This window comes from Thalassophryne amazonica, chromosome 10 (genome assembly GCF_902500255.1).
Source record: "Thalassophryne amazonica chromosome 10, fThaAma1.1, whole genome shotgun sequence".
In the NCBI taxonomy this organism is placed as follows: Eukaryota; Metazoa; Chordata; class Actinopteri; order Batrachoidiformes; family Batrachoididae; genus Thalassophryne; species Thalassophryne amazonica.
The window spans coordinates 2,983,784-3,004,542 of NC_047112.1; the positions used below are offsets into that span (position 1 = coordinate 2,983,784).

Sequence of the window (20,759 nt, forward strand, 5' to 3'; positions counted from 1 at the left end):
CGGGGGGCACAAGTTGTTGTACCACGGTGAGGACAGGAAGAGAAATGGTGTTGGGGTCATTTTAAAGGAAGAGTATGTTAAAAGTGTGTTGGAGGTTAAGCGAGTGTCTGACAGGGTGATGAGTGTGAAGTTGGAAATTGAAGGGTGATGATGAATATCATCAGTGCATATGCCCCACAGGTAGGTTGTGAGATGAAGGAGAAAGAAGATTTCTGGAGTGTGTTAGATGAGGTGGTGGAGAGTGAACCCAAGCATGAAAGAGTGGTGATAGGAGCAGACTTCAATGGGCATGTTGGTGAAGGGAACAGAGGTGATGAGGAAGTAATGGGTAGATATGGTATCAAGGATAGGAATGGGGAAGGACAGATGGTAGTTGATTTTTGCAAAAAGGATGGAAATGTTGTGGTGAATACCTACTTTAAGAAAAGGAGGAGCACAGGGTAACATATAAGAGTGGAGGAAGGTGCACACAGGTGGACTACATTCTTTATAGGAGTAGAGAAGCTTGAATCTTCGACTGGACTGGGTTGCTTGCTTCCAGTCGAAGATTCAAGCTTCTCTACTATAGAAACCACCTGGACAACTGAGAGCCTACACAGAAACATTCTTTATAGGAGATGCAAGCTAAAAGAAATCAGAGACTGTAAGGTGGTAGCAGGAGAGAGTGTCACTAGACACCATAGGATGGTTGTTTGTAGGATGACTTTAGAGGTAAAGAAGAAGAAGATAATATAATAATAATAATTTATTAATTTATATAGCGCCAAATCACGAGTAATCGCCTCAAGGCGCTTCACAAACATTTAAAAGCACAATAAAATGAAATAAGATTAAAACACAATAAAAAAATTTAACCATAAAAAGGTAAAAGAAGTAAAATAAATAAAACAAATAAAAAAAGACACACAATCATATAAAACACTAATGATAAAACAGGGAGAACAGATGTGTCTTAAGCCTGGCTTTAAAAGTCTCCACAGAGTCCGACTGTCGTATCAGCGCAGGCAGATCATTCCACAGAGCTGGGGCGCGGTGATAGAAAGCTCTGTATAAGAAGAGAGTGAGAGCTCAACAAAGGATCAGATGGTGGAAGCTGAAGGAGGAAGACTGTTGTGTGAAATTTAGCGAGCAGGTGAGAGAAGCACTAGTTGGAGGGGAAGCAATTTTGGACAACTGGAAAAGTACTGCAGATGTGGTGAGGGAGACAGCTAGGACAGTACTGGGTATGACATCTGGACAGTGGAAGGAAGACAAAGAAACTTGGTCGTGGAATGAAGAGGTCCAGGAAAGCATACGGAGAAAGAGGTTGGTGAAAAAGTTTTGGGATAGTCAGAGAGATGAACAAAGTAGACAGGAGTACAAGGAGATGCAGCGTAAGGCAAAAAGAGAAGTGGCAAAAGTGATGGAAAAGGCATATTGCGAGCTGTACAAGAAGTTGAATAGTAAGGAAGGAGAAAAGGACTTGTACTGATTGGCCAGACAAAGGGACAGAGCTGGAAAGGATGTGCAGCAGGTTAGGGTGGTAAAAGATGCACATGGTAATGTGCTGACAATTGAGGAGTGTGTGCTGAGAAGGTGGAGGGAATATTTTGAAGAGCTGATGAATAAAGAAAATGAGTGAGAGAAAAGGCTGAATGATGTGGTGAGAGTAAATAGGAAGTACAAGAGATTAGTAAGGAAGAAGTGAGGGCTGCTATGAAGAGGATGAAGAGTGGAAAGGCAGCTGGTCCAGATGACATTCCAGTGGAGGCATGGAAATGTCTAGGAGAGATGGCAGTAGAGTTTCTAACCAGATTGTTTAATAAAATCTTGGAAAGTGAGAGGATGCCTGAGGAGTGGAGATGAAGTGTGCTGGTTCCTATTTTCAAGAACAAGGGTGATGTGCAGAGCTGCAGTAACTACAGAGGCATAAAGTTGATCAGCCACAGCATGAAGTTATGGGAAAGAGTAGTAGAAGCTAGGCTTAGAAAACAGGTGAAGATCTGTGAGCAGCAATATGGTTTCATGCTGAGAAAGAGCACTACAGATGCAATGTTTGCTCTGAGAATACTGTTGGAGAAGTACAGAGAAGGACAGAAAGAGTTACATTGTGTGTTTGTGGACTTAGAAAAAGCTTATGATAGGGTGCCAAGAGAAGAGTTGTGGTATTGTATGAGGAAGTCTGGAGTGGCAAAGAAGTATGTTAGGGTAGTGCAGGACATGTACAAGAATAGTGTGACAGCGGTGAGATGCAAAGTAGGAATGACAGACTCATTCAAGGTGGAGATGGGATTACACCAAGGATCAGCTCTGAGTCCTTTCTTGTTTGCAGTGGTGATGGACAGGTTGACAGATGAGATCAGACAGGAGTCCCCATGGACTATGATGTTTGCAGATGACATTGTGATCTGTAGTGAGAGTAGAGAGCAAGTTGAGTCTAGTCTGGAGAAGTGGAGATATGCTTTGGAGAGAAGGGGAATGAAAGTCAGTAGAAACAAGACTGAGTCCATGTGTGTGAATGAGAGGGAGCCCAGTGGAATAGTGCAGTTACAAGTAGTAGAAATGGTGAAAGTAGATGAGTTTAAATATTTGGGGTCAACTGTTCAAAGTAATGGAGAGTGTGGTAGAGAGGTGAAGAAGAGAGTGCAGGCAGGGTGGAGTGGGTGGAGAAAGGTGGCAGGAATGATTTGTGACTGAAGAATATCAGCAAGAGTGAAGGGGAATGTTTACAAAACAGTAGTGAGACCAGCTATGTTGGACGGCTTAGAGACGGTGGGACTAACAAAAAGACAGGAGGCAGAGCTGGAGGTGGCACAGCTGAAGATGTTGAGATTCTCTTTGGGAGTGACAAGAATGGACAAGATTAGGAATGAACATATCAGAGGTACAGCTCAGGTGGGACGGTTTGGAGACAGTCAGAGAAGCGAGATTGAGATGGTTTGGACATGTGCAGAGGAGGGACCCAGGGTATATAGGGTGAAGGATGCTGAGGATGGAGCCACCAGGCAGGAGGAGAAGAGGGAGACCAAAGAGGAGGTTCATGGATGTGCTGAGAGAGGACATGCAGGTGGTTGGAGAGACAGAGGAAGATACAGAGGACAGGGTGAGATGGAAACGATTGATCTGCTGTGGTGACCCCTAACGGGAACAGCCGAAAGACAAAGGAGAAGACTTGTGCACCAGAAAATTCACTAAGTCAAAGCGTCTTTATTGAGATTCTTAAAGATTCTTAAAATGTGAGCACTTAGAAAAGTGTTGTTTGATTATTTATTTGATGCTGTAATTCCAGATGCACAAAATGACGGCTGGACGCTGCAGAGTCCGAGAACATCCCAAACCCTCGCTGACAGCGATGTTCTTTAATTTAACCGCCTGTCCGTCTGTGATTCTTGCTAATTAATCCATCATGCCGCCGTGTTTCTTCATTTTCATGAGAATTAGGCAGCTGAACATGCACACGTGTGTGTGTGTGTGTGTGTGTGTGTGTGTGTGTGTGTGTGTGTGTGTGTGTGTGTGTGTGTTAGCACTAATAATGGACAGTCTGGGATCGCTGATAAATTAGCTTCCCTCCAACCACAAAAACAAGCTCAGTCTGGATCGGACTCGTGTTGCTAATGCTAATTCTCTCGCCCGGTGTCTTTTTGTTTTCAGCCACAGAAACCCCACATAAGCCCCTCCCACCCTGCGCTGACACCGTCACCTCCACCAGGATCAGGCAGTTATCTGCCCACTGTTAGCGCCATGCTAATCCAGCTAGCAAGACAGCTAGTACACGACGTGCTATTGTGAAGGGATGTGAGGATGTCCTCTTTTGTTTTGTGGACATGTTCATTGTCTGGTGTCCGTGCTGGGGGACACGTTCACACTCCATAATCCAAGCTGTGTGTCCACATACAGACAAAAGCCAGATTTCACTTAAAACACACCAGCGCTAACCTTGTTAATGCTGCGGGACACAACAGCATCATAATTATGTTCCAACAGCACACAGGCACCATAAAAAAAAAAACATACTCCTGCTCTCTGTTTAAATCATAATTATTATTATTCTGGTCCTTGTCTGTCTGAGAACAAGGTTTGGAATCCAGAGTTTCCAGCAACATGAAACTGGTTCATGGTCCTGAAGAAGAAGAACCACCGCCAAAATAAAAGCAACAAGACATGAGGAACTCTTTCAACACTGTCCATTTGGGGGAAAAAAACACAACATTTTTAAGGTTCCTGGACTCCAGAGGACCACAGCGAGAACTATTACCTATGTACAGTCACATACGGAACCACCGTAGAACCTAGTGGGATTGACCAGTCTGAAGGAAATCTGGTACCTCAATCTCTGGTAACCAAGAACAATACAAAGTCTCAGTTGACATCCTGCCTTTTCCTTTGATCCAGATTCCTTTGATCTGGAAAACATTATCTTGATGAAAGGATCTGAGAAATCAGCAATCAGAATCTAGGTTCATTACTAAAGATCAAAGTTCAGAGTTCACCCACTGATCCTGATTAATTTGACTGATTACAGGATCAAAGTAAGATGGACAGATAGACAAAAAGTGAAACAAAAGGATCAAACATAATCAGGATTGAAGATGATACATATACAGTAGGTCTAGTTATACTGTAAAAACAGTGTTTGTTACAATTAGATGTTTTTACACAAAACCTGCATTTATTTGATTTGATTGATTTCTGTATTTGCTGGATTGATGTGTGCTTGTTTTTTGTCCCACCTGCACACACACACACACACACATGTGCGCACAGTGTGAGTCCCAGCGGTCACTGGTCTGTATTGACAACTTCAATCCTCCTCCTTGGCTCAGACTGTGAACCTTCTCCTCAGGAGGGACCTGGCGTGCACAGTGTGCGTCACGCTGATAGGTGGTGCCGCGCCGTCAAGGTTGCCGCTGCTTTAAGAGGATTACCAGCACAAAGACACAGATTTACACCACATCCCTTCTCCCTGTGGACTCACAGTTCTCCGTTTGTCATCATCAAATCCTGAATTTAAAGAAACGACCTTTGTGTAAGGACTCTGTCCACCCATCCTCTGTTGATATTTTCCTGTTGTCTTTCTTTGTCTTTTTCACTGTGGGAGGATTATTCCTGTCATTGTCTAATTGATCTTTGATCCTTTATAGCTGATCTTTGATTGCTTATCCTTTATTGAAGATCTTTATAATTGCTGATCGTTGATCAATTATATCTTATTGTTGTTGATCTTTGAGCCTTAATTGCTGATCTTTGATCCTTATTGCTGATCTTTGACCCTTAATTCCTGATCTTTGATGTTGATCTTTGTACCTTGCCAAGGAAGTTACATTTTCATTGTCCTGTGTCTGTCTGTCTGTCTTACATTGATCCAGTAATCAGGATCTATGCAGGAACTTGTCATATTTACAGCTGAATTCAGATCTTAATAGCTCATCTTTGATCCTGAGTTTTTTACTCTGCCAATCTATCTGTGTGTGTGTGCATGTGTGTGTGTGTGTGTCTGACATGACAGGGACAGGGTCAGATCCTGAATTCAGATCCTGATTGCTGATTTAGGATCAAAGATCAAAAGCAGAATCACAATCAAAGATGAATGCTCATTGATCAAAGATCAAAGGTGTGATCTGCCCCTTGATAATCATCAATCAATCAATCAACTTTTTTTCTTGTATAGCGCCAAATCACAACAAACAGTTGCCCCAAGGCGCTCCACATTGCAAGGCAAGGCCATACAATAATTATGAAACACAGTCTACGTCTAAAGCAACATAACCAAGGGATGGTCCAGGGTCACCCGATCCAGCCCTAACTATAAGCCTTAGCGAAAAGGAAAGTTTTAAGCCTAATCTTAAAAGTAGAGAGGGTATCTGTCTCCCTGATCTGAATTGGGAGCTGGTTCCACAGGAGAGGAGCCTGAAAGCTGAAGGCTCTGCCTCCCATTCTACTCTTACAAACCCTAGGAACTACAAGTAAGCCGCAGTCTGAGAGCGAAGCGCTCTAATGGGGTAATATGGTACTACGAGGTCCCTAAGATAAGATGGGACCTGATTATTCAAAACCTTATAAGTAAGAAGAAGAATTTTAAATTCTATTCTAGCATTAACAGGAAGCCAATGAAGGGAGGCCAATATGGGTGAGATATGCTCTCTCCTTCTAGTCCCCGTCAGTACTCTAGCTGCAGCATTCTGAACCAACTGAAGGCTTTTTAGGGAACTTTTAGGACAACCTGATAATAATGAATTACAATAGTCCAGCCTAGAGGAAATAAATGCATGAATTAGTTTTTCAGCATCACTCTGAGACAAGACCTTTCTGATTTTAGAGATATTGCGTAAATGCAAAAAGGCAGTCCTACATATTGTTTAATATGCGCTTTGAATGACATATCCTGATCAAAATAACTCCAAGATTTCTCACAGTATTACTAGAGATCAGGGAAATGCCATCCAGAGTAACGATCTGGTTAGACACCATGCTTCTAAGATTTGTGGGGCCAAGTACAATAACTTCAGTTTTATCTGAGTTTAAAAGCAGGAAATTAGAGGTCATCCATGTCTTTATGTCTGTAAGACAATCCTGCAGTTTAGCTAATTGGTGCGTATCCTCTGGCTTCATGGATAGATAAAGCTGGGTATCATCTGCGTAACAATGAAAATTTAAGCAATGCCGTCTAATAATACTGCCTAAGGGAAGCATGTATAAAGTGAATAAAATTGGTCCTAGCACAGAACCTTGTGGAACTCCATAATTAACTTTAGTCTGTGAAGAAGATGCCCCATTTACATGAACAAACTGTAATCTATTAGACAAATATGATTCAAACCACCGCAGCGCAATGCCTTTAATACCTATGACATGCTCTAATCTCTGTAATAAAATTTTATGGTCAACAGTATCAAAAGCAGCACTGAGGTCCAACAGAACAAGCACAGAGATAAGTCCACTGTCCGAAGCCATAAGAAGATCATTTGTAACCTTCACTAATGCTGTTTCTGTACTATGATGAATTCTAAAACCTGACTGAAACTCTTCAAATAGACCATTCCTCTGCAAGTGATCAGTTAGCTGTTTTACAACTACCCTCTCAAGAATCTTTGAGAGAAAAGGAAGGTTGGAGATTGGCCTATAATTAGCTAAGATAGCTGGGTCAAGTGATGGCTTTTTAAGTAATGGTTTAATTACTGCCACCTTAAAGGCCTGTGGTACATAGCCAACTAACAAAGATAGATTGATCATATTTAAGATTGAAGCATTAAATAATGGTAGGACTTCCTTGAGCAGCCTGGCAGGAATGGGGTCTAATAAGCATGTTGATGGTTTGGATGAAGTAACTAATGAAAATAACTCAGACAGAACAATCGGAGAGAAAGAGTCTAACCAAATACCGGCATCACTGAAAGCAGCCAAAGATAACGATACATCTTTGGGATGGTTATGAGTAATTTTTTTCTCTAATAGTCAAAATTTTGTTAGCAAAGAAAGTCATGAAGTCATTACTAGTTAAAGTTAATGGAATACTCAGCTCAATAGAGCTCTGACTCTTTGTCAGCCTGGCTACAGTGCTGAAAAGAAACCTGGGGTTGTTCTTATTTTCTTCAATTAGTGATGAGTAGAAAGATGTCCTAGCTTCACGAAGGGCTTTCTTATAGAGCAACAAACTCTTTTTCCAGGCTAAGTGAAGATCTTCTAAATTAGTGAGACGCCATTTCCTCTCCAACTTACGGGTTATCAGCTTTAAGCTACGAGTTTGTGAGTTATACCACGGAGTCAGACACTTCTGATTTAAAGCTCTCTTTTTCAGAGGAGCTACAGCATCCAAAGTTGTCTTCAATGAGGATGTAAAACTATTGACAAGATACTCTAACTCCCTTACAGAGTTTAGGTAGCTACTCTGCTCTGTGTTGGTATATGACATTAGAGAACATAAAGAAGGAATCATATCCTTAAACCTAGTTACAGCGCTTTCTGAAAGACTTCTAGTGTAATGAAACTTATTCCCCACTGCAGGGTAGTCCATCAGGGTAAATGTTATTAAAAAATGATCAGACAAAAGGGAGTTTTCAGGGAATACTGTTAAGTCTTCTATTTCCATACCATAAGTCAGAACAAGATCTAAGATATGATTAAAGTGGTGGGTGGACTCATTTACTTTTTGAGCAAAGCCGATAGAGTCTAATAATAGATTAAATGCAGTGTTGAGGCTGTCATTCTCAGCATCTGTGTGGATGTTTAAAATCGCCCACTATAATTATCTTATCTGAGCTAATCACTAAGTCAGACAGAAGGTCTGAAAATTCACAGAGAAACTCACAGTAACGACCAGGTGGACGATAGATAATAACAAATAAAACTGGTTTTTGGGACTTCCAATTTGGATGGACAAGACTAAGAGACAAGCTTTCAAATGAATTAAAGCTCTGTCTAGGTTTTTGATTAATTAATAAGCTGGAATGGAAGATTGCTGCTAATCCTCCGCCCCGGCCCGTGCTACGAGCATTCTGACAGTTAGTGTGACTCGGGGGTGTTGACTCATTTAAACTAACATATTCATCCTGCTGTAACCAAGTTTCTGTTAGGCAGAATAAATCAATACGTTGATCAATTATTATATCATTTACCAACAGGGACTTAGAAGAAAGAGACCTAATGTTTAATAGACCACATTTAACTGTTTAGTCTGTGGTGCAGTTGAAGGTGCTATATTATTTTTTCTTTTTGAATTTTTTATGCTTAAATAGATTTTTGCTAGTTATTGGTGGTCTGGGAGCAGGCACCGTCTCTACGGGGATGGGGTAATAGGGGGATGGCAGGGGGAGAGAAGCTGCAGAGAGGTGTATAAGACCACAGCTCTGCCTCCTGGTCCCAACGCTAGACAGTCACAGTTTGGAGGATCCCAAAAAATTGGCCAGATTTCTAGAAATGAGAGCTGCTCCCTCTAAAGTGGGATGGATGCCGTCTCTCCTAACAAGACCAGGTTTTCCCCAGAAGCTTTGCCAATTATCAATGAAGCCCACCTCATTTTTTGGACACCACTCAGACAGCCAGCAATTCAAGGAGAACATGCGGCTAAACATGTCACTCCCGGTCTGATTGGGAGGGGCCCAGAGAAAACTACAGAGTCCGACATTGTTTTTGCAAAGTTACACACCGATTTAATGTTAATTTTAGTGACCTCCGATTGGCGTAACCGAGTGTCATTACTGCCGACGTGAATTACAATCTTACCAAATTTACGCTTAGCCTTAGCCAGCAATTTCAAATGTCCTTCGATGTCGCCTGCTCTGGCCCCCGGAAGACAATTGACAATGGTTGCTGGTGTCGCTAACTTCACATTTCTCAAAACAGAGTCGCCAATAACCAGAGTTTGATCCTCGGCGAGTGTATCGTCGAGTGGGGAAAAAACGGTTAGAGATGTGAACGGGTTGACGGTGTACACGGGGCTTCTGTTTAGGGCTACGCTTCCTCCTCACAGTCACCCAGTCAGCCTGCCTTCCCGACTGCACGGGGTCTGCCAGGGGGGAACTAACGGCGGCTAAGCTACCTTGGTCCGCACCGACTACAGAGGCCTGGCTAGCTGTAGAATTTTCCACGGTGCGGAGCCGAGCCTCCAATTCGCCCAGCCTGGCCTCCAAAGCTACGGATAAGCTGCACTTATTACAAGTACCGTTACTGCTAAAAGAGGCCGAGGAATAACTAAACATTTCACACCCAGAGCAGAAAAGTACGGGAGAGACAGGAGAAGCCGCCATGCTAAAACGGCTAAGAGCTAGTAGCTACGCTAAGCTAGCGGATTCCCAAACAGGGAATCCGACACTAGACAGGCTGTGGAGCAGCACAGGTAACGCACGACAACAGTGCTAAAATAAAATAAAAATCCACTAGACAGGCTGTGGAGCAGCACAGGTAACGCACGACAACAGTGCTAAAATAAAATAAAAATCCACTAGACAGGCTGTGGAGCAGCACAGGCAACGCACGACAACAGTGCTAAAACAAAATAAAAATCCACTGGACAGGCTGTGGAGCAGCACAGGTAACGCACGACAACAGTGCTAAATCAAAATCCACTGGACAGGCTGTGGAGCAGCACAGGTAACGCACGACAACAGTGCTAAAAAATAAAAAAAAATAAAAATCCACTGGACAGGCTGTGGAGCAGCACAGGCAACGCACGACAACAGTGCTAAAACAAAATAAAAATCCACTGGACAGGCTGTGGAGCAGCACAGGTAACGCACAACAACAGTGCTAAAAAATAAAATAAAAATAAAAATCCACTGGACAGGCTGTGGAGCAGCACAGGCAACGCACGACAACAGTGCTAAAACAAAATAAAAATCCACTAGACAGGCTGTGGAGCAGCACAGGTAACGCACGACAACAGCGCCAAAAAAAAAAAATAAAAATCAAAATCCACTGGACAGGCTGTGGAGCAGCACAGGTAACGCACGACAACAGTGGTAAAAAATAAAATAAAAATCCACTGGACAGGCTGTGGAGCAGCACAGGTAACGCACGACAACAGTGCTAAAAAAAAAAATAATAATAATAATAATAAAAAAAAATAATAATAAAATAAAAATCCACTGGACAGGCTGCAGAGCAGCACAGGTAACACACGACAACAGTGGTAAAAAATAAAATAAAATCCACTAGACAGGCTGTGGAGCAGCACAGGTAACACACGACAACAGTGCTAAAAAAAAATAAAATAAAAATCAAAATCCACTGGACAGGCTGTGGAGCAGCACAGGTAACGCACGACAACAGCGCCAAAAAATAAAATAAAAATCCACTGGACAGGCTGTGGAGCAGCACAGGTAACACACGACAACAGTGCTAAAACAAAATAAAAATCCACTAGACAGGCTGTGGAGCAGCACAGGTAACGCACGACAACAGCGCCAAAAAAAAATAAAATAAAAATCAAAATCCACTGGACAGGCTGTGGAGCAGCACAGGTAACGCACGACAACAGCGCCAAAAAAAAAATAAAATAAAAATCAAAATCCACTGGACAGGCTGTGGAGCAGCACAGGTAACGCACGACAACAGCGCCAAAAAATAAAATAAAAATCCACTGGACAGGCTGTGGAGCAGCACAGGTAACACACGACAACAGTGCTAAAATAAAATAAAAATCCACTGAACAGGCTGTGGAGCAGAACAGGTAACACACGACAACAGTGCTAAAAATAAAATAAAAATCCACTGGACAGGCTGTGGAACAGCACAGGTAACGCACGACAACAGTGCTAAAAATAAAATAAAAATCCACTGGACAGGCTGTGGAGCAGCACAGGTAACACACGACAACAGTGCTAAAATAAAATAAAAATCCACTAGGCAAGCTGTGGAGCAGCACAGGTAACGCACGACAACAGTGCTAAAAATAAAATAAAAATCCACTGGACAGGCTGTGGAACAGCACAGGTAACGCACGACAACAGTGCTAAAAATAAAATAAAAATCCACTGGACAGGCTGTGGAACAGCACAGGTAACGCACGACAACAGTGCTAAAAATAAAATAAAAATCCACTGGACAGGCTGTGGAGCAGCACAGGTAACACACGACAACAGTGCTAAAATAAAATAAAAATCCACTAGGCAAGCTGTGGAGCAGCACAGGTAACGCACGACAACAGTGCTAAAATAAAATAAAAATCCACTAGGCAAGCTGTGGAGCAGCACAGGTAACGCACGACAACAGTGCTAAAAATAAAATAAAAATCCACTGGACAGGCTGTGGAACAGCACAGGTAACACACGACAACAGTGCTAAAATAAAATAAAAATCCACTGAACAGGCTGTGGAGCAGCACAGGTAACACACGACAACAGTGCTAAAATAAAATAAAAATCCACTAGGCAAGCTGTGGAGCAGCACGACAACAGTGCTAAAAAATAAAACAAAAATAAAACGAAAGCGTTAGCAAGCTAGTTAGCCTGCCAACGCTGATGAAGGCCAGCTGATAAAAGAGCTCCGTCGCGATGCTTCGACCGTTAGAGGTCTTCCTTAGGCGTTGGAGCACGGTGAAAAAGTAAAAAAAAGTAAAAAAGTCTTGAAAAAGACTGTTAATTCAAAGAACTCAAACAGCTCAGTTCAAACAGCTAACAGATACAGCAGAACACCGCTGCTGACACACACATTGATTTGATTGCAACATAAACATCTGGGACACTGATATGTGGGGAGGTTGGAACATTCACTTAAATCCTTATCTGGACTCTTCTAGTAAAATTAAAACGTCTCAACCAGAAGAAATATATACTAAAAAAAATGCTTAAGCAATTTGGGTTGGTAGACATACAGTATGGATGGAGCTGCACTCACTAGACAAAAAAATACACATTTTTTTTGTCCAACTCGCACCTTATGCACTCAAGATTAGATTATTTTTTGTGTCAAACTCAGATAGGCACAGAATTGTAAACTGCTATATAGGGGTGAGAGATATGTCAGCTCACGCAGGGGTGTATTTGACACTCCATGTGGGCGATGATTGTAAAGAGACCCTGTGGAGGCTGAACACTGGTCTGTTGAATGCTATTAATTTTAAGAATTTTAAGAATCGTAATCTCGTTGTTGTTGCATTTGTAATGACAATGATAATAAATCTCATTCCATTCCATTAAAAAAAAGGTGGCGGCGCGACTCATGTTTGCTGTGGCCTTCACCCACTTTGCCTCAATTCAGATGATGTGTTGGGGAAGTGTCGTGACACGGACCCACAACAGGGGGCGTTAATGAAGGGACAATGGAATAGCCAAAAAGTAACAATTTAATGTTGTGAAGGTGCACAACATGATACAGACAAATACAAATATGTGTTATATCAATACAACAAAAGGTGACGTGTGGCAGGCTCGAAGATAGGAGACGTCCGGTGAGAGAGAAGCCGGAACCCACACAAGCCTCACCACCAACGGACCTGAAGAACACCGGAGCCGCCAAGCTCTGCGCCCCAGGTGGCCACTGTCTTCAGCAGTCAGACCCGGTACTGCTGGCAGAAAACAGAAACAGTTCTGGATGAGTGTGAGTCCGCACACTCAGTAATCCCACAGTCTGTGTTCAGTTAAGGAGGGAGAACCTCCACCTCCAATCACACACTCGTGCAGCTCCTGAGTTAACCACTTATCTGAGTGGGGTGTGAGGCGAAGCCGTCACAGTCCACACCAAACGCCAACTCCGCAGATAAGGCACACCACAGGAAAATGGCTGCAAAAAGAGATCAGACTAATACTCAAAGTTTAAGTCAGCAGAGAAAATTACCTGTAAGGTAGACGATTTCTCGGCGAGGAGGTTTGAGATTTGAGCGCCTTGGGGCAAGTGTTTGTTGTGATTTGGCGCTATATAAGAAAAAAGTTGATTGATTGATTGCCTGGGGTTCAACCGCTTGGCGGTCCGGATGTACTCCAGGTTCCGATGGTCCGTGAAAACCGTGAAGGGCACCGTCGCTCCCTCCAACAGGTGTCTCCACTCTTCAAGAGCTTCCTTCACCGCCAAGAGTTCCCGATTGCCGACGTCATAATTCCTCTCAGCCGGGGTCAACCTGCGGGAAAAATAGGCACAAGGGTGGAGGACCTTATCGGACTCCCCGCTCTGGGACAGCACGGCTCCTATCCCTGAGTCAGAGGCATCCACTTCCACTGTGAACTGGCGAGTAGGATCGGGCTGCACCAGAACTGGCGCAGTCGAGAACTGGCGTTTCAACTCCCTAAACGCGGCTTCGCACCGATCCGACCAGGTGAAGGGGACTTTAGTGGAGGTCAGGGCTGTCAGGGGGCTAACTACCTTAATGAACCTCCTGTAGAAATTTGCAAAGCCGAGGAACTGTTGCAGTTTCCTACGGCTTGTTGGGTGGGGCCAGTCTCTCACCGCCGCAACCTTGGCCGGATCTTGGCCGGATCAGGGGCGACGGAGTTGGAGGAGATTATGAACCCCAGGAAGGACAAAAGTGCGGTGGAACTCGCACTTCTCGCCCTTCACAAACAGCCGGTTCTCCAACAACTGCTGTAGGACCTGATGTACATGCTTGACATGAGTCTCAGGGTCCGGAGAAAAGATGAGGATGTCGTCTGGATACACGAAGACAAACCGGTGCAGGAAGTCCCGCAAGACGTCATTAACCAAAGCTTGGAACGTCACGGGGGCGTTTGTGAGGCCGAACGGCATGACCAGGTACTCAAAGTGACCTAAGGGGGTGTTAAATGCCGTCTTCCACTCGTCTCCCTTCCGGATCCGAACCAGGTGGTATGCATTCCTAAGGTCAAGTTTGGTAAATATTTGGGCTCCATGCAGGGGCGTGAACACCGAATCCAACAGAGGTAACGGGTATCGGTTGCGAACCGTAATGTCGTTCAGCCCTCTGTAATCGATGCATGGACGGAGTCTGCCGTCCTTTTTTACCCACAAAAAAGAAACCAGCACCCATCGAGGAGGTGGAGTTCCGGATCAACCCGGCAGCTAACGAGTCCCGGATGTAGGTCTCCATTGATTCGCGTTCCGGACGTGAGAGGTTGTACAGCCTGCTGGACGGGTACTCAGCGCCCGGAATCAAATCGATGGCACAATCGTACAGTCGGTGCGGGGGAAGGGCGAGTGCCAGATCTTTGCTGAAGACGTCAGCAAGATCGTGGTACTCACAAGGCACCGCCGTCAGATTGGGCGGGACTTTGACCTCCTACTAAGCTATCTCACCGGGTGGAACCGAGGATCCTAAACACTCCCGGTAGCAGGTTTCGCTCCACTGCGTCACAACCCCAGACAGCCAATCAATCCGGGGATTGTGTTTCAACACCCATGGAAAACCCAAAATCACTCGGGAGGTAGAAGGTGTTACAAAAAACACTATCTCCTCCCTGTGATTCCCAGACACCACCAAAGTCACTGGCTGTGTCTGGTGTGTGATTAATGGAAGAAGAGTGCCATCTAGTGCTCGTACCTTCACCCACCTGTTGTACAGCAGATTCCCTTCTGACCCCGTGTCTATAAGTGCTGGGGCGTGAAGGGTTAAATCCTCACAAAGGATTGTGACTGGGATTCGTGCTGATTTTCGGGGTTCCCCCGTGTGCGTGTTATGGCCCACCCTTAGCCCAGTTTCTAAGGACGGGCGTTGTAGTTTGACCGTTTGGGACAGTTCCTCTGTATATGACTGTTAGACCCACAGAAAAAACACTCCCCGCGGGCCTGCCTCCCTTGTCTGTCCTTTGATTTTATTTTGGCCCTGCTCGTGTCCATAGCTTCGTCAGCAGGGGGAGCTGTAGCCACACGGGGCCCTCTGGCTGTGGAGCGTGGGGACGACGGCACCCTTTCGGACCCGGAAGGAAGAGGGATGGCCCGTGCCCGGTCACGCCCCCCGGCCTGCTCCCGACGGTGTTCCTCTAACCGGTTGTCTAAGCGTATAACCAGGTCGACAAGCCCGTCAAAATCCCGCGGTTCCTCCTTAGCCAGCAGGTGCTCCTTCAGGACCGGAGACAGTCCGTTTATGAAGGCGGCGCGGAGTGCAACGGTATTCCAGCCGGACCTCGCAGCCGCGATGCGGAAGTCGACTGCATACTCGGCTGCACTCCGGCGCCCCTGTCGTATTGACAGTAGCATGCTCGAAGCAGTCTCGCCTCTGTTGGGATGATCAAAAACCTGTTTGAACTCCCTTACAAACCCAGCGTATGACGTTAGGAGCCGTGAGTTCTGCTCCCAGAGCGCCGTAGCCCAGGTGCGTGCCTCTCCTCGAAGCAAATTGATGACATAAGCCACCCGGCTAGCGTCTGACGCGTACATGACGGGACGCTGTGCAAAGACGAGCGAGCACTGCATCAGAAAGTCCGCGCACGTCTCAACACAACCTCCGTACGGCTCCAGAGGGCTTATGTATGCTTCAGGGGATGGTGGGGGGGGGTCGTTGAATGACCAGTGGAACGTTTGTGTCTGACAAAGGATCAGCAGGAGGAGGTGCTGCAGCAGCGCCTTGATCGCGTGCCTCCACCCTGGCGGTGAGAGCCTCCATCCTCCGATTGAGGATAACGTTCTGCTCGGTGACCAGATCCAACCGAGTAGTGAAAGCGGTCAGTATTTGCTGCAGCTCCCCTAACACGCCTCCTGCTGGTGCCTGTGCACCTTGCTCTTCCATTGGCCGTTCAGGCTCGAGTTGACGCCCCTCGGGATCCATGACGCTGGCCGAGAAATCCTGTTGGGGAAGTGTCGTGACACGGACCCACAACAGGGGGCGTTAATGAAGGGATAATGGAATAGCCAAAAAGTAACAATTTAATGTTGTGAAGGTGCACAACGTGATACAGACAGATACAAATATGTGTTATATCAATCCAACAAAAGGTGACGTGTGGCAGGCTCGAAGATAGGAGACGTCCGGTGAGAGAGAAGCCGGAACCCACACAAGCCTCACCACCAACGGACCTGAAGAACACCGGAGCCGCCAAGCCCTGCGCCCCAGGTGGCCACTGTCTTCAGCAGTCAGACCCGGTACTGCTGGCAGAAAACAGAAACAGTTCTGGATGAGTGTGAGTCCGCACACTCAGTAATCCCACAGTCTGTGTTCAGTTAAGGAGGGAGAACCTCCACCTCCAATCACACACTCGTGCAGCTCCTGAGTTAACCACTTATCTGAGTGGGGTGTGAGGCGAAGCCGTCGCAGTCCACACCAAACGCCAACTCCGTAGATAAGGCACACCACAGGAAAACGGCTGCAAAAAGAGATCAGACTAATACTCAAAGTTTAAGTCAGCAGAGAAAATTACCTGTATGGTAGACAGTTTCTCGGCGAGGAGGTGGAGTTGCAGTCCGGTCTTTATAGTGGTGGTGATGGGTGACAGCTGGTGTTGATTGATGACAGCTGTCACCTCCAGCGGCTCCAATGCCCTCTCGTGCTTGGAGCCCGCACTCCAAGCAGGGCGCCATCTGGTGGTGGTGGGCCAGCAGTACCTCCTCTTCAGCGGCCCACACAACATGATGGACTGCTTCAAGTTTAGAGCACATAAACAATGTCAAATGTATATGTGTTGTCTTTAATTTTGATGGGTGCCATTATTACGGTAAACAAGTAATAATTGTGGATTAATTGCTGTATTTTGTCTGAGGTAATTGGAGTGTAAACGTAATCTCGTTGTTGTTGCATTTGTAATGACAGTAGTAATAATAAATCTCATTCCATTCCATTCCATTTCCATTCCAGTTTTGTAGAAAACGAATTCAAAGACTATATGAATCACAACAATAAGGAGGATATTTGCCCGAGCATCCTATGGGATGCAGCAAAGGCAGACCTTAGAGGGAAATTAATCATGTGGTCTTCAGATAAGAAAAAGGAAAAAGAGAGAGTTATTTAAAATATTTCACCATGAAACTAAAATATTGGGAAACAGCCCATATAGAGAATAATGATATCAACACCCTATCAGAAATCAAAGAAATACATCAAGCTTTAAACAGATTGTATGAAGAACAGTTGGGAAAAAAGCTAAATTTATTAAACAGAATTATTATGAAAATGGCCCCAAATCTAAGAAATTCCTTACTTGGAGGATACGTAAACAGCAGACCAATAGAGTTATACAGAAGATTAAGAACCCAGCAGTTAACAAGATATACCATAATCTGAAAGATACTAAAAAATCTTTTGTGGCATATTATACTCAACTGTGGAGGCATTTCTCTCTTCACAGGACTTACCATCAATAGCAACAGAACAAAATAAAAGATTAATGCAAACAATAATTTCAATTCAATTTTTCAATTTATTTTCATTTATATAGCGCCAAATCACAACAGATTTGCCTCAAAGCGCTTCACACAGGTAAGGTCTAACCTTACTAACCCCCAGAACAACAGTGTTAAGGAAAAACTCCCTCTGAGGAAGAAACCTCAAGCAGACCAGACTGAAAGGGGTGACCCTCTGCTTGGGCCATGATACAAACATAAATTACAGAACAATTCACAGAACAATTCACAGACAAATGTACAAGAAATGCTATTGGCACACAGGACAGGAGGATCACCAACACGAACACAACTCCCATCTCTGGATGGAGCTGCACCTTAAACAGAGAAAAAACAAAATCAGGCATCAGAAAGACAAAAAATACAGTATAATTTGTCAGCATTAATCAACAAGAAAAACAGAAGAAATAGTAAGGTGAGGTAAGGCCCTAAACTTCACTAAAAGACCCAGAATTTAGATAAAGTTGAGGCCGCGGCCCACTCCAATTACTAATAAAATGAATTAAAAGAGTAAAATGCATAAAACAAAACTGTACCAGTATGCTAGCCATATGAAAGGGAAAATAAGTGCATCTTAAGTCTGGACTTTAAAGTCTCCACAGAATCTGACTGTTTTATTGATGCAGGGAGATCATTCCACAGAACAGGGGCATGATAAGAGAAAGCTCTGTGACCCACAGACTTCTTATTCACCTTAGGGACACAAAGTAGTCCTGCAGCCTGAGAACGTAAAGCCCGGGCCGGTACGTAAGGTTTAATTAGGTCAGCTAAGTAGGGAGGTGCCAGTCTGTGAACAATTTTATAGGTTAGTAGCAGAACCTTAAAATCTGATCTCACTGGGACAGGAAGCCAGTGAAGAGACGCCAAAATGGGTGTAATGGGGTCGAACTTTCTGCTTCATGTCAAAAGTCTGGCTGCAGCATTTTGAACCAATTGGAGACCCCTAATGCTGGACTGTGGTAAACCAGAAAATAGAACACTGCAGTAGTCCAATCTAGAAGAGATAAATGCATGGATCAGGGTCTCAGCATCAGCCATAGACAGGATGGGACGAATCTTCACTATATTTCGCAAGTGGAAGAAAGCAGTCCTAGTAATATTTCTAATATGGAGACCAAAGGACAACAAAGGATCAAAAATTACCCCAAGGTTCCTCACTTTGTCAGTGTGATGTATGACACACGAGCCTAGGCTGAGTGTTAACTGGTCAAATTGATGCCAATGTCTCACTGGACCAAAAACCATCATTTCAGTCTTATCAGAGTTTAAAAGTAGGAAGTTTCTAGACATCCAACTTCTCACTGCTGCAAGGCAATCTTCTAAGGATTTTATGTGAACGAGATTACCAGCAGTTATCGGCATGTATAACTGAGTACCATCTGCATAGCAGTGAAAGGTAATCCCAAAACGCCGCAATATGTGCCCAAGGGGTGCTATATAAAGGGAGAAAAGCAGGGGGCCTAAGACAGACCCCTGTGGAACCCCAAATTTCATGTCACTAAGGTTAGAGGTAGTGTTACTGTACAAAACACAGTGAGAACGACTGGTCAAGTATGACGTCAGCCATGCAAGGGCACTCCCAGTAATCCCAAAATGATTTTCCAGCCTATCAAGTAGAATATGATGAACCACTGTATCAAATGCAGCACTGAGATCTAACAGCAACAGAACCGTAGTGGTGTCCAAATCCATTGTAAGCAGAAGATCATTCACCACTTTAGTGAGAGCTGTCTCTGTGGAATGATATTTTCTAAAAGCAGACTGCAGTGGCTCAAAGAGATTATTCTCAGTAAGATAGTCTACGAGCTGCCGTGACACCACTTTTTCCAGAATTTTAGAGAAAAATGATAGATTTGACATCGGCCGATAGTTTTTCAATACACTAGGGTCAAGATTAGGTTTCTTAAGTAATGGTTTAATCACTGCATATTTGAAACATTTAGGAACAGATTCAGAAGTTAAAGAAAGATTAATAATTTCCAGCACAGTCGGCCCAAGAGTGGGCCACAGGTCCTTAAACAGTTTTGTTGGTATAGGATCAAATAAACACGTGCTTTTTGTTGACATTATGAGTTTTGTCATCATGCCTAGTGAGATACTATCAAATTCTGTAAATCTAGGTAATACCTCAGTAGTGGTGCCCACATCAATAGCAGGGTGTAGTGGCTGGGTTAAGGCATGCTGGGATATGTTTAACCTGATGTCTTCTATTTTCTTCCCAAAGTAATCCAGGAAATCTTGTGCTGTAAAACGAGAGCAAACTACAGGTGGTTGTCCATGCATAAGTGTTGCCACCGTGTCGAACAAGAACTTTGCTTGTTTTTGTTGATCAAATCAGAGTAATAGGTCCGCTTTGTAGCCAATAATGCATGCTTATAGTCTAAGATAGCATCACGCCACGCAAGATGAAATACTTCTAATTTTGAACGACACCATTTCCATTCTAGACCTCTTGCTTTATGCTTGAGGTCACGCAGGTAATCATTGAACCAAGGTGACTGTGATTTGGGGGAGCGTGGTTTTAACACAGGTGGTGCAATCATGTCGAGTGTAGTTTTGAGCACTGAGTTTAAACTATCCACAAGTCTGTCTACTGACTGGGTATTTGTCACATGTGAAGCTAAGACATCAGGCAGTCTAGCTTCGAGTTCAGTCTTAGTTGAGGAGTTGATGCATCGCTGTAATGATATATAAGGTTGTTGTTCCACTAAACACGGCAGCGAAACTGTAAACTTAATAAGTGAGTGATCAGACATCACTGATATAAGAGGCATGATGTCAATATTCATGACAGCAATACCATGTGCGAGAACCAGATCCAGGGTATTTCCACTAATGTGCATCGAATCCCGAATGCATTGCCGAAATCCTAATGCATCCACAATTTCCATAAATGATTTGCAGAGGGAATCAGACAGTTTATTTATATGAATGTTAAAGTCACCAATGATCAGAATGTTATCTGTACTAGTTGTCAAGTTAGAGATGAATGCACCAAATTCATCTAAGTATTCAGAATGTGGGCCGGGAGGCCTATATACAGTGAC

The 20,759-nt window shown here is 44.2% G+C and overlaps 1 protein-coding gene across 1 annotated transcript in view; it reads right to left on the minus strand.

Annotated features, from left to right (window-relative positions):
• Window positions 1–20,759, minus strand: part of frem1b (Fras1 related extracellular matrix 1b) — a 199,592-nt gene that overhangs the window by 71,225 nt on the left and 107,608 nt on the right. The gene's annotated exons all lie outside the window — the stretch shown is intronic.